This window comes from Chiloscyllium punctatum, chromosome 2 (genome assembly GCF_047496795.1).
Source record: "Chiloscyllium punctatum isolate Juve2018m chromosome 2, sChiPun1.3, whole genome shotgun sequence".
Lineage (NCBI taxonomy): Eukaryota > Metazoa > Chordata > Chondrichthyes > Orectolobiformes > Hemiscylliidae > Chiloscyllium > Chiloscyllium punctatum.
The window spans coordinates 11,561,833-11,576,200 of NC_092740.1; positions in this window are offsets into that span (position 1 = coordinate 11,561,833).

Here is a 14,368-nt window from a genome sequence, read left to right on the forward strand (position 1 = left end):
GCCATTCCAAAATGGAGCCATTTATCACTACTCTTTGCTTCCTGTCAGCCAACCAACTTTAAATCTAAGTTAGTACTTTGCCCCCAATACCATGCACCCTAATTTTGCTCACTAACGTCCTCAAAACATTCCAGAAGATTAGTCAAACATGATTTCTCCTTCACAAATCCATGCTGACTCTGACCTATCCTGTTACTACTATCCAGATGTGTCGTAATTTCGTCCTTTATATTGGACTCCAGCATCTTTCCCATGAATGAGACCAGACTAACTGGTCTATAATTTCCTGCTTTCTCTCACCCACCTTTCTTAAAAAGTGGTATAACATTAGCCACTCTCCAATCCAAAGGAACTGATCCCAAATCTATCGAACTCCGGAAAATAATCACCAACGCATCGACGATTTCTCGAGCCACCTCCTTCAGTACCCTGGGATGTAGACCATCAGGCCCTGGGGACTTAGCAACCTTCAGACCTAACAGTCTCTCCAACACCAATTCCTGGTAAATATAAATTCCCTTAAGTTCAGGTCCTTCAGCCACTGTTACCTCAGGGAGATTGCTTATGTCTTCCCCAGTGAACTCAGATCTGAAGTACCAATTCAATTCTTCTGCCATTTCTTTGTTCCCCATAATATATTCCCCTGCTTCTGTCTTCAAGGGCCCAATTTTAGTCCTAACCATTTTTTTGCCCTTCACATACTGAAAAAAGCTTTTACTATTCTCCTTTATATTTTTGGCCAGTTAACCTTCGTACCTCATCCCCATCTCCATCCCCAATGAGGGGGGGCCCTGCTCATCAGTGCAAATGTTAGGGCTGAAGCATTCCCAAATAACTTGACCCAGAAGATGTCCCCAGCATCATAGATGATTCCTTACCCAGCCGGCAAATATAATTCAGTGGGTCAGCATTCACGTGTAGATAGGGCGAGGGACAGAAATCATGGGACCTAGTGCTGTTCCTCACACAGCCCCTGACCCAACCTCCAGGACCCATACTCGCTTCCACTGACCTGACACAGTGAACACCCTTCTTCAATACTGATGTACTGTCCACCCCTGTCCTGGAGACCTGACCAAGTAAGGATGGCAGAGACAAAAACAGAAATTGCGGGAAAAACTCAGCAGGTATAGTGGCATCTCTGCAGAGAAAGTAGAGTTAATGTTTTGGGTCCAGTGACACTTCTTCAGAAATAAAATGATCAAAAACAGTGGACCGAGAGGAGTGTGGATCTTGCAACTGCTCCTGAGATTCAGATTTATTTCCAGGTTTACTTTCAGATTTCTAACGTTTATTAAATTTTAGTCAGAAAAGCTTTTTATTTGATTCATTTTTAGCTCTTTTCTCGTCAAAAAAGCAAAAGAAGCAAAATAAACTGACACAATTTTTTATGAAATGGAGTTTTCTCAGTGGAAGTTTTGGACAGGCCCACATGTGGACTGTTCAGTCTTTTTCCACTATGAAATTATGAGAGAGATGTTTTTAAACTCACTGAAGCAATTTTTTTTAAACTGCTGAGGAATGTTTTGTTTCAAACCAAGTTGTGTTTACACACCTCTTGGACAGGCTGACACGTGGGATATTATTTTTAATCAGAACATTGATAGCTGTCTGCTGGACCACTTGTGCTTCATATTAACTCTTTGGATAAAGAAAGGTTTATCTTTGGATAAAGAAAGGTAGTTTATTTTAGAGATAATATGTTGTTGTAAGTTGCTTCTTTTTCGACTTAATTACATTGCGGGCATCCAAGAGACACAGAGTTAGATGGCCAGTACATTTCGAGAGGTGATAACACAGTAGGATCAGTCAGATCGAAGGATGACTGTCAGGAAAGGCAAGAAGGTAGTTCAGAAATCTCTCGTACTGTTGAAAGGATAATCTCTCAGAGGAAATTAGAAGGGACAGTTAGATCTTGGGCTGCAAGAATGAACCGTATGTTTGGAGGGGTTTGACCAAATTTAAAAGCATATTTGTTGAAGGTGATTCTCCTGTCAAGGGCACAGACAGGAGGTTCTGCAGCAGTGAGCATGAATCTAGGATATTATACTGTTTTCTTGGTGCTAGGATTAAGGACATTGCAAAATATTTGACACACACTGTTAAAGGGAAGAGTGAGATACTGGAAGTTTTTGTATACATTGATGGGAATGACATAGTGAGGGAAAGAATGAAGGCTTTACAAAGTGAATATCAGAGATTAGGTAGAAGATTAAACAAACCAGACAATCAAAAGTAGTCATGTCTAATTTACTCTCAGAACCAAACTCAAATGAGGGAGCAAAAGGGTAAAGGAGACAAATCAATGACTGAAGAGGTGGTGTAATGTTCAGGGATTCAGATTCTTGGATCACTGCGATCTCTTCTGAGACAGAAAAGACCGTTCACAAAGGATGGTTTCAACTGGACTGCTTTCAGGAACAACGGGTGAATAAAGAGATTGAGGTTCCAGTCAGGGATAGGAGAGAATCAGACATTAAATATAAACAACTGGATCCAAATGGATCTCTTGCACTGTATAATGAGTGTCAGGGCATTCATAAGAGGGCGATCAGGAAGTCAAAGAAAAGATACGGGATAGCCTCAGCAAATAAGGTTAAGGATAATCCAAAGGGATTGTATAAGTACATTAAGACCAAGACAGCAACAAGAGATAGAGTGTAAGTCTCCTTAAAAAACAAAGAGGTTGCCTTTGTGTTTTAGTTTCCCTACAATGTGGAAACAGGCCCTTCAGCCCAACAAACCCATTCCGACCCTCGAAAGAGTAACCCACCAAGACCCATTTCCACTGACTAATGCACCTAACACTATGGGCAACGTAGCATGGCCAATTCACCGAACCTGCACATCTTTGGACTGTGGGAGGAAACCCTCACCACACAGGGAGAACATGCAAACTCCAGCTGCCTGAGGCTGGAATTGAACTCAGGTCCCTGGTGCCAGTGCTAACCACTGAGCCATCATGCCACCCCTCAGGAGATGGGAGAGATATCAGATGAATATTTTGTGTCAGTTTTTACTTTGGAGAAAAAAGTGGAGGCTAGAGAACTCTGAGAAGTAAATATTGATGTTTTGAAAACAGCTTGTAATACTGAAGAGGAATTGTTAGAGGTCTTTGAAAATATAAATACATATCTCTGAGACGTGATCTACTCAATCCCAGGACATTGTCAGAAGTGAAGAGGAAATTGCTGGGCCCCCTGCAGGAACATTTGTATCATCCATAAATAACAGGCAGGTGCTGAATGACTGGAGAGTGGCTCATGTTCAAGAAGGAATGTCAGGAGAAGCCTGGGAACTTCAGACCTGTGAGTCTGACTTCGGTGGTGAGTAAGTTGTTCTGGAATTTTGGATTTATATGCATTTGGAGAGGCAAGGAATGATTCGGGTGAGTCAGCATGGTTTTGTGTGAGGGATATCGTGTCTCACAAACTTGATGGAGTTTTTTGAAGAAGTAAACAAGAAAATAGATGAGGGCAGAGGGGTTAAAATTGTTAACTTAGACTTTGGTAAATCCTTTGACAAGACTCCGCATGGTAGACTAATTAGTGAAGTTAGATCCCATGGGATTCAGGGTGAGCTTGGCAAGTGGATGCACAATTGGCTGAAAGGCAGAAGACAGAGAGTGACGGTGGAGGGAGGGTTTTGTTCTGGAGGCCTGTGACCAGCAGGGTTCCACGGGGATCAGTGCTGGGTCCACTTTTGTCAGTCATTTATATGAACAATATCGATAAGACGACAAAAAGCATGTTTTGCAAGTTTGTGGTTGATACCAAAATTGATAGAATATTGAACAGTGAAGAAGGTTATCTTAAAATACAAAAAGATCTTTATCAAATGGGTCTTTGGGCTGAAGAGTGACAGATGGAGTTTAAGGTAAGTGTGAAGCATTGCACTTTGGGAAAACAAACAAAGGGAAAACTTACACAATTAAAAGTAGGGCCTTGGGTCGTGCTGTAGAACAGAGACCGAGGGATTCAGTTCCAGAATTCTTCCAAATTTGCATCATCTATATATATGGTGGTTCAGCACACTTGCCTTCATTGCTCAGACCTTTGATAATCGGAGTTGGGATGTTATGTTCAGGTTGGACAGGATGCTGGTGAGGCCTCTATTGTGTCCAGTTCTGGTCACCCTGTTATTGCAAGGATATCATTTCGCTGGAGAAGAGATTTACCAGGATGTTGCAAATAAAGCAGGCCTTGAGTTATCGTAAGAGTTCGGAGCGACAAGGACATTTCTCACTGGAGCGTACAAGATTGAGAGGTGACCTTATCAAGATCGATAAAGCATGAGGAATATAGATAAGGTGAATGGCAGGTGTCTTTTTTTCTCATGTGGGAGATTTCAAGACTGAGGCATATCTTTAAGGTGAGAGAAGAAAAATTTTAACAAGACATAAGGAAGGAGGCTGAGGGGTGACCTTATAGAGGTTTACAAAATTACGAGAGGCATGGATCGGATAAATAGGCAAAATCTTTTCCCTGAGGTCGGAGAGTCCAGAACTAGAGGGCATAGGTTTAGGGTGAGAGGGGAAAGATATAAAACAGACCGAAGGGGCAACTTTTTCCCGCAGAGGGTGGTATGTGTATGAAATGAGCTGCCAGACGAAGTGGTGGAGGCTGGTACAATTTCAACATTTAAGCGGCATTTGGATGGGTATATGAATAGGAAGGGTTTGGAGGGATATGGGCCGGATGCTGGCAAGTGGAACGAGATTGAGTTGGGATATCTGGTCAGCATGGACGGGTTGGACTGAAGGGTCTGTTTCCATGCTGCACATCTCTGTGGCTCTATGGCTCGAAGGGGCAGTTTTATTTTACACAGAGAGTAGTTTATGTGGAATGAACTTCCAGAGGAAATGGTGGATGTGGGGACAGTTACAACGTTTAAAAGGCATTTAGATAATTTCATGAAAAAGAAATGTTTGGAGGGATATGTACAAAGCGCAGGCAGGTGGGACTACTTTAGTTTGGGATTATGGTCAGCATGGACTCGTTGAACTGAAGGGTCTGCTCCTGTGCTGTATGATTCTATAACTGATTATAGCTGGGAAAAGGTTGGTGTAGAGGCTGAAGATGGGGAGGGGAGTGAGGGGGCAGGAGTAAACACTCAGTGGAAACAGACCCCAGACAGAGAGAAAAGCAATTGGACAGACACTTGAAAGGGGAAAGGTCAGCCTGGGAGAATGAACAGATGCTGATGGAGACCATTCGTCACTGACAATGGATTGTTTTGGTGGTAGCCCATGTGATGACAAGGCCTGGTGTGTGGGGGTTGGGGGAAGGAGGCAGGAGAGGGTGCTGAGGCCCTAAAATTATTCACCTCAATATTGAGTCTAGAAGGTCACTGGGTCCCAAAAAGTGGTGTGTGGAAATGGCAGGCAACTGGATGCTGAGAATCATTTTTGTGGGCAGAACATTTCTGTTCAGCAAAGTAATCACCCAGTCAGTGTTTTGTTTTCCCAATACAGAGTTAGAAGTGGACTGTGCAGAGTTGGTGGATTATGAGCAGCCCTGAGTCTGTGTGAGGTGGTGCTGATGGAGAGAGAGGGCTCAAGATTGTGCACATGGCAACACATGACATTGAGTGTAAATGGCAGATTTCATTCTCTAAATCAAGTTGCTAAATTATTACCAGACCATGGGCTGCTTTCTCTTGAGAGAGAGAGAGAGACAACTGGTGGTGGTTTAACCTGAGGGCCACCACACCTCAGTGAGGGGAGAGTTGAGAAGGAGGGTCCTTCATGGTCACCTGAGCCAATGTGGGGATTGAACCCACACTGTTGGCATCACACAGCTTTGCAAACCAACCGTCCAGCTAACTGAACCAAAACCCAGATTCCCTAAAGTGTATGATTGAATCAGATCGGCTTTTCCAAATCTCAACAATGGTCACATGCAGCCATTAGGTTCGCTTTTTTAAAAAATCCTGATTAAAAAACAATTCACCTGCTGCTGTGGTGGGATTTGAACCCATGGCCCCAGGATTGGGTGTCTCGATTCATCACCCAGTGACAGTAACAGTACACCACCAACTCCTGGTGTAACCCAAGGCTGAATGCAGGGCTAGGATAGGTCCCACGTGGCTGGGATGCCTCACACAGTCAGATGGACACTGGGGGAATGTACCTGCATTGATGGAACTATTCCTGATGAAGGTTGGAACCAAGAGGGACACATTAGTCTGTAGCACCTTCCTGTTCAAGGAAATGATCTTAATGTCAGTATAACTTTGGGTCATTTGGAGATTGAACTAAATATTCTGAGTGTGTCAATGTCTTTCAATACTGACATCAGAAGCACCGAAAAATACCAGCACATCATAGTACATTAAATATTTTTAAAAATTTGAAACCAAAAGCTAAAACACTACAGATGCTGGACATTTTAAATCAACATCAAAATGTTGCAAACACTCAGCAGGGCAGACAATACCGATGGAGAGAAACAGGGTTAATGTTTTAGTTCCATTTCCTTTCAGCAGAAAATCAAATCACGAAACATTCACAGAATCTGTTCCACTCTCATTGTGCACCTTCTACAGGCTGAAGAATGTGTGAACGATTTCTTACCGTGTACCTGCAGCCGAGTCTCTTTCTGGATCAGATACAAAAGATTGTGTTCTGACCTGTATTCCACCAGACACAGGTAAGTGTGATTGTCCCTCACACTCAGCTGGTTTATCCTGGTCGAGGCGTTTCCCTCCTCTGGGTTCCCGATGAGCTCGTACCGATTTCCACCGTGTCCAGTTGTCCAATTTCCCTGTGATTGGGCTGGAATAGTAACGATGTGTTGGTAGGGCTCCTTCCTCATCCAGGTAACAGTGGTCAGGGTGTGGGAGTCCCAGCTCCTGAAGATACAGGGTAAAGTAACTGAATCTCCCTCTGTCCCAGTCACCACTGAGACATTTCCCTGAGCAGCTGAGGAAAGGACAAACATCAGAATGGATGAGGTCAGTGTGCAGAAGGTCTTATTTCAATATGTTACATTCCTTTCAACTTCACAATAAAATGAACAATTAAAGACTCCACTCATATCTCGAACAGGTCTGTGCTGGACATTCCCCAAGAAGAGTCACCCTGATCAAAATGTCTCCTCGCCACTCAATTTGAAAACCTTGATTACAAGATTAAGAATCAGATATCACCAGGTTATAGTCCGACAGGTTTAATTTGAAGCACTAGCTTTTAGAGCGCTGCTCCTTCATCAGGTGATTGTGGAGTATAAGATTGTAAGACACAGAATTTATAGCAAATGTTTACAGTGTGATGTAACTGAAATTATAGATTGAGAAAGACCAGGATAGTTTGTTAAGTCTGTCAGAGTGACCATGTTGGTTTCAGTTCTTTTATATGTAAATCACAATTTTCTTTTAAAATTTACATTCACAAGAGAAGTTTAACAATTGGTGTCTGTCAGCCCAGATAATGTATTGAAGGTGTGAGCTCCCCTGAGTGATACTGTCTGTGCCACAATGTTTAGACTGAGTCTAATCTAAAAAATGACTTTCTAGAAACTTACATGGATTCATGCAGTTTTTGGAGCAAAGTATGATGAAACTCTGAAAGTACAAATTCACCCCACAAACGTATATGTGTGTGTGTGTGTGTGTGTGTGTGTGTGTGTGTGTGTGTGTGTGTGTATATGTATATGTATGTCTATGAGTGCAGGACATTGAAGTGTTCTCTGACTGTGGGGGTGGGGGGGAGCACTCCTGTCTGTTGATTGTTGTACGGCGCCCATCCATCCGTTGCTGTCGCCTCTGCTTGTTTTCACTGAAATATATAATTTCAGTTACATCACAGTGTAAACGTTTGTGATAAATTCTGTGTTTTACATTCTTACGCTCCACAACCACCTGATGAAGGAGCAGTGCTCCAAAAGCTAGTGCTTCCAAATAAGCCTGTTGGACTATAACCTGGTGTTGTATGATTTTTAACTTTGTACATCCCAGTCCAACACCAGCATCTCCAAACCTTGGTGACAAGATATTTCCATGATGTGGAGATGCCAGTGTTGCATTGAGGTGGACAAAGTCAGAAGTCACACTACACCAGGACTTCACCTGATGCAGGAGCAGTACTCTGAACCTTGTTATTTCAAATAAACCAGTTGGACTATAACCTGGTGCCGTGTGACTGCTGAAGGTACTTACATATCGGATCCATTGAACCCTCCTGAATTCATTCATGCAGAACCCTCCACCCATTGCTCAAAGTTAATTTTCTTTAAATGAGGTCAAGGATTTTACAGCCTTCCCCCTCACTCTGTCCAGCAAACACATTCAAAGTATTGACCACACTCTGTGTGAAGGAGAACCCCCGGTGTCATTCCTAATGTAACCATTCACCAGCTCCAACCTGTGACCTTTGAAATGAGCACAGGGTAATTTAAACTCAGAGTCCAGATTAAACTTTTCTTCATTAAGTAAGATATTTGGGTGCAGGAGGAGGGGGATAATCAGCCATGTGGTTCTCTGCTTCATCAACTTAAAAGAGGAGCTGAGAGATTAAATGTTTCCTCATCTCAATTTACATAGAAAATCCGTTATTTTGCAATTGTTCCCCTGTTTGACTTCTGTTCACAAGAACAAATATCCTCTCAGAATCTGTCTTGTCAAACTTCTCAGCATCTTGAGGAAGGGTCACTCTGCCTGAAACATTAACTCTGATTTCTCTCCACAGGTGCTGCCAGACCTGCTGAGCTTTTCTGACAATTTCCATTTTTTTTATGATTTGCAGCATCTGCAGCTTTGTTTTTGGTTTTTCCTCAGGATGTTCTTTGTTTCATTAATTTCTCCTTTTGTTTTATTCCATCATGGGTATCGCTGGCCCAGATGATGTACATGTATTGTCCATCCTGATTGCCCAGGTGAAGCTGCTGTTACGAGACGGCGGTGAAGCCTTCTGCTAATTAAACCAAACCCCCAGAAGAGCTCACCTCGCATCGCCATCTGTTGAAGTATGAGGAACAGAGAACTGCCAAAATTCACTTTTATATTAAAAGAACAATTTATTCTTTGACTTGAATAGTGAATATTAAACGACAACTATTTCCAACTCTTAGCCTCCTTTCGCTAAACTGCTTTTTATCTCTCTCCAACTCTATAACAATCTACTGTTCCAAGAACCACTCGTATTAAAGTTAGATCAGCTTCATTACAAGACCGCACAGTGGCTGTTATTATTGGTGTGTTTCTTCTTTCAGCTCAAGATCTCCCTGAGTTGTCTTCTGTCTTTCACTGTAAAGATTACATTTACCCCTTACTTAACAGTTGCACAGTTTGTTAACACAGCCACACCTCTGTTCACGAGCCTTTTAAATGTGGCTGGTGTGTTCTTCATTCCAAAGGGCAGCACTTTGAATTGACATAACCCATTTGGGGTGACAAACGCATAAATTTATTTCACTTTCTCTGATAAAGGGATGACAATAGCCAAACAGTAAGTCCAACTTTGTGATGGAAGGGGCTTGTACAACTTTCTCTATACAGTTTTAGTATTGATCTGAGTTTGATTTTGTAACTGCCTTAACCTTCCGATGGTCCACGCAAAATTGTTGAATCCCGTCAGGTTTGGCAACTAACACAATCATCGAACTCCACTTGCTTTGACTCAGTTCGATGATAGCTTCATTGAGCATTACATCCACTTCCTTCTGGACCTATGTGGCATTGAAAGAATTAAGCCTGTAAGTGTGTTGTTTTATTGGAACAGCATTTCCTTCTTCTACCTCATGCACAAGAGGATCAGGCCTCTCCATCTTATTCCTGCATATGTCCTTGTCCTGCTGGAACAATCCTTTCAACTGGTTCTTTGTTCCAGTTGACCTCTGACTTCAGTCCTGTCAATTTCTCTTTAATTAATTTCAGAGTACCTCTCACTTCATGTCCGAATATTAACTCAAAGGGAGTGAACTGAGTAGATTCATTTGAGCCATCTCTATTGGCAAACAATATGAATGGGATACCTTCATCCCAATCATTCAGGTAATCCTGACAGCACACTCTTAACATGGTCTTCAGGGTCTGATGCTACCTTTCCAAAGCTCCCTGAGTTTCAGGATGATATGCACTTGGTTTAATGTGCTGTATGCCTAATCTATCCATGACTTCTTTAAACAGCTGAGCAATAAAATTAGACAATGGTCTGACTGAATCTCTCTGGGTAGCTCATACCAAGTGAAGAAAGCTACTAACTCCTCTACCACCCATTTTGTCTTAATGCTCCATAATGGAATTGCATCCGGAAATCTGGGAGACACACCCATTATGGTTAGCCAGTACTGGTTCCCACTTATAGGTATCGGCAGGGAACCTACACAATCATCATATCCCACGTGAAAGGTTCTTCAAATGTGGGAACTGGCAATAAAGGTGTTGGGTTTATTGCTTTGGCTCACCGACCACTTGGCCAGTATGACACACACGGCAAAAGTTAACAACATCTTTGTGCATCCCAGCCAATACAACTGCTTTTGTACCTTAATCTGAGTCTTCCTTACACTGAGGTGACCTCCTACTGGTAGTTCATGTGCTCCATGGAACATCTCCTGTCTGTATACTACCAGCAACACAATCTGGTGGAAGTTGAGTGATGTGAGTTTTTAAACTCGTCAGCAGAATAACCTCTCCTAGAGCCTCAAAGGTCCTATCGATCTTTAAAGCACGTACCCATCTGTCAAAATGACTGATTGATTCTTTCAAACTCAATACAAGTCTGACTTGGTTCCTTCTTTATATTTCTGAACCACTGTCTATACATTTCTGGCACCAATTCATAAGCACTCAAAATAGCATGTTTGACATCATCATAATTAGATTAGATTAGAATACTTACAGTGTGGAAACAGGTCATTCGGCCCAACAAGTCCACACTGCCCCGCCGAAGCGTAACCCACCCATATCCCTACATCTACATCTACGCCTTACCTAACACTACGGGCAATTTAGCATGGCCAATTCACCTGATCTGCACATATTTGGACTGTGGGAGGAAACCGGAGCACCCGGAGGAAACCCACGCAGACACGGGGAGAACGTGCAAACTCCACACAGTCAGTCACCTGAGGCGGGAATTGAACCCGGGTCTCCAGCGCTGTGAGGCAGCAGTGCTAACCACTGTGCCACCGTGCCGCCCACTGACCCTTCTTGACCCCTCATCTGACAGCACTGCAAATACCTCACGAGCTCTGCCGACCAGCTTATTCCGAACTAGCATTACACAGAGGTTCCCTGACCACTCCCTATGCCGAGCCAAATTGTCTAATGAAATAAAAAAGGCTTCAACATCTTTCTCATCAAAATGTAGCAGAGCTTTGACGCATTTGTATATATCACGACCTTCACTCTTCATCTCCTTCCTGTTAACTTGGCTTTCCTGACTAATTCACAACTTCCGAAGTTCAAATTCTCTCTCTCTTTCTCTTTTTCTTTCTTCGCTTTCTCTTTGCTCTGCTAACAACATTCTCTCTCTTTCTTTTTCACTCTCTCTCTCTTCCTTTTTCCTTTCTCTTTCTTCTCTCATTCTCTCTCCCTTTCTTCTCTTTTTCTCTCTCTCTGTCTCTTTCCCTCCATTTATTCTATCTCTCTCTCTTCTTTTCTTCTCTCATGGCTCTTCTTTCCTTTTCTTTATCTTGTAACTCCATTTTCCTCTGTTGTAAACTAAATTTTTCTAACACTCCTGCACCTCTCTGTTTCTCTGACACACCAAAGTGCTTGACTAACTCCCTTACAATTTCAGCTTTCCCATGTCCCTGGTTAGATCCAATTCTAAGGGAGATTTAAACAATCCTTTGATAAGCACATGGATGATGATGGGATAGTGTAGGGGGATGATCTGAGAATCGTTCACAGGTCGGCACAACATCAAGGGCCGAAGGGCCTGTTCTGTGTTGTATTGTTCTATGTTTTTTGTTCTATGTTCTAACCTCAATGCTAATTCTAAAAGTATGGTCTTCTGCTGTCTTTCTAAACTTTCTTGGCAAATTTGGAACCATTTTCAAACCACAGAATGTCTTCCTCATTTTTAAGAGACATTTCTCTCACTTTTGATTTAACCAACCACAAATAACAGAAAATAAATCAATTCTCTCACCTCCATGTTCTTTCAAAGTCTCGGACACTAATCGGCAAGTGTTTAAATCTGCTGGGATCTTTTGTACCCAAATCTTTCCAAATCTCAGACTGGATCTGTCTAAACCCGTCCAAATCGAAGATGAGGCCCCAAACTGTAATGACATGGTGGTGAACCCCTCTGCTAATTAAACCAAACACCCAGAAAAGCTCACCTCACATCGTAATCTGTTAAAGTCTGAGTGATGGAGAACTCCCAAATTCCACTCCTTAAACAAAAAAATCAAATTATTCTTTAACTCTCAAAGTGAACATTAAACAACAACTATTTCCAACTCTAAGCTTCCTTTCCCTTAACTGATTTCAACACACACACACACACACACACACACACACACACACACAGTTTCTCACACTCACAACCCCCACCCCAGACAGACACACACACAAAGACAGACAAAGACCCACATGCACACATATATTTTGTGTGGTGAATTTGTACTTGCAGAGTCACATTGCACTTTGCTCAAAAACTGCATACATTCATGTAGAACTCTGAGCTCAAAAACTGCATGAATTTATGTAAAACTCTGTTATCTCACTTTTTAGATTAGAAACAATCTAAACATCAGGTCATAGACAGAGAACACAAGGACTAACACCTTCAACATATTGTCTAGCTATCACCATTGTTAACAGCTAACCCGAGAATGCCCTTTTAAAAAAAGGTTTTGTGATTTACACATGAAAGAAGTGAAACTATCACTGTATTCTAACAGATGAAAGGCTTAACAGACAATCAATTTTTCAATGTATAATTTCAGTTACATCACACGGCAAATTTTTGCTATAAATTCTGTGTTACGATCGAGCCCTCCACAATCACCTGATAAAGGAGCGTTGCTCCGAAAGCTAGTGTGCTTCCAATTAAACCTGTTGGACTATAACCTGGTGTTGTGTGATTTTTAACTTTCTCTTAACTGCTTACTATCTGCCTCCAACTCTATAGCAATATACTGTTCCCATAACCACCTTTATTAAAATTACATCAGCTTCATTACAAAACCACACAATGGCTGCTATTGTCAGTGTGTTTCTTCATTCAGCTAAAGATCTCCTGGGTCGACTTCTGTCTTTCACTGCAAAGATGTTTCATATGAAGAAGGTCCCTTTGATTGAGAGTGTTTTGTACAGCAGTCTTTCAATGGCAGTTACTCTCTGTCTAACTTTCAAAATATCTGCTTTTTTATAATATCCCAAACATCAGATTGTCTCATTAGTTTGAGGTTGGCAAAAACAATAAATTCTAACTCGATTGGGTTTTAGTATTCTGGTATCACGTTTGCAGTGAAATGTTACATATTTTCAATTTGGCCAATTAAACTTCTGGAAGCTGTCAGTGACTGAATTGAATTGAAATGAATTGAATTGAATTGAATCAAATCGAATAGAATTGAATCGAATTGAATTGAATTTATTGTCACATGTCCCGAGGCACGGCAAAAAGCTTTGTCTTGTGAGCAGTACAGGCAGATCACAGAGTTAAATAGCATAGATAGTAAATAATAGGTAAACAACGGAAAAAGCAAAAAGACAGGTACAGGCGAATGTGCCTGTTGTTAACATCAAGGCTGTATTTGAGCGAGTGTAGCATCAAGGAACCTGAGCAAAACTGAATCCAGTGGAAAGTCGAAGGGGGAAACCTCCATGGGTTTCAGTCAGACCTGGCACAGAGGAAGCTGGTTGTTGTTCTTGGAGATCAGTCATCTCAGCTCCAGAGCACATCTCTGCAGGAGTTCCTCAGGTTAGTGTGTCCTTGGTCTAACCATCTTTAGCTGCATCATCAATGACCCTCCCTCCACCATAAGGTTGGAAGTGGGGATGGTTGTTCACTGATGAACATGGGATACAGGAGAACATCTCCACCTACAAGCTTCCCTCCAAGACACTCACCATCCTGACTTGGGAATATTTCATCATTCCTTCAGTGTCACTGGAACAAAGCCTTGGAAATCCTTTCCCAACCGTATCGTGAATGTCTCTGCAGCTGAGGGAATACAGCAGTTCAAGAAGGCAGCTCACCATTCCTTCTCCAGGGCTGGCCAATAAAGGCTGACTGTGCATGGGACACCCACATCCCCTTAGACAATGAAAAGATAGTTCCAAGTCAGGATGGCCTGTATCTGATGTCATTGTTCACTGAGCTCTTCAAGGTCCCTACTTTGGAAGGTGCTGGTGGAGGAAATGTTGCTGTCTTGCTGCAGTGCATTTTATAGTTATTTTTATTCCCACA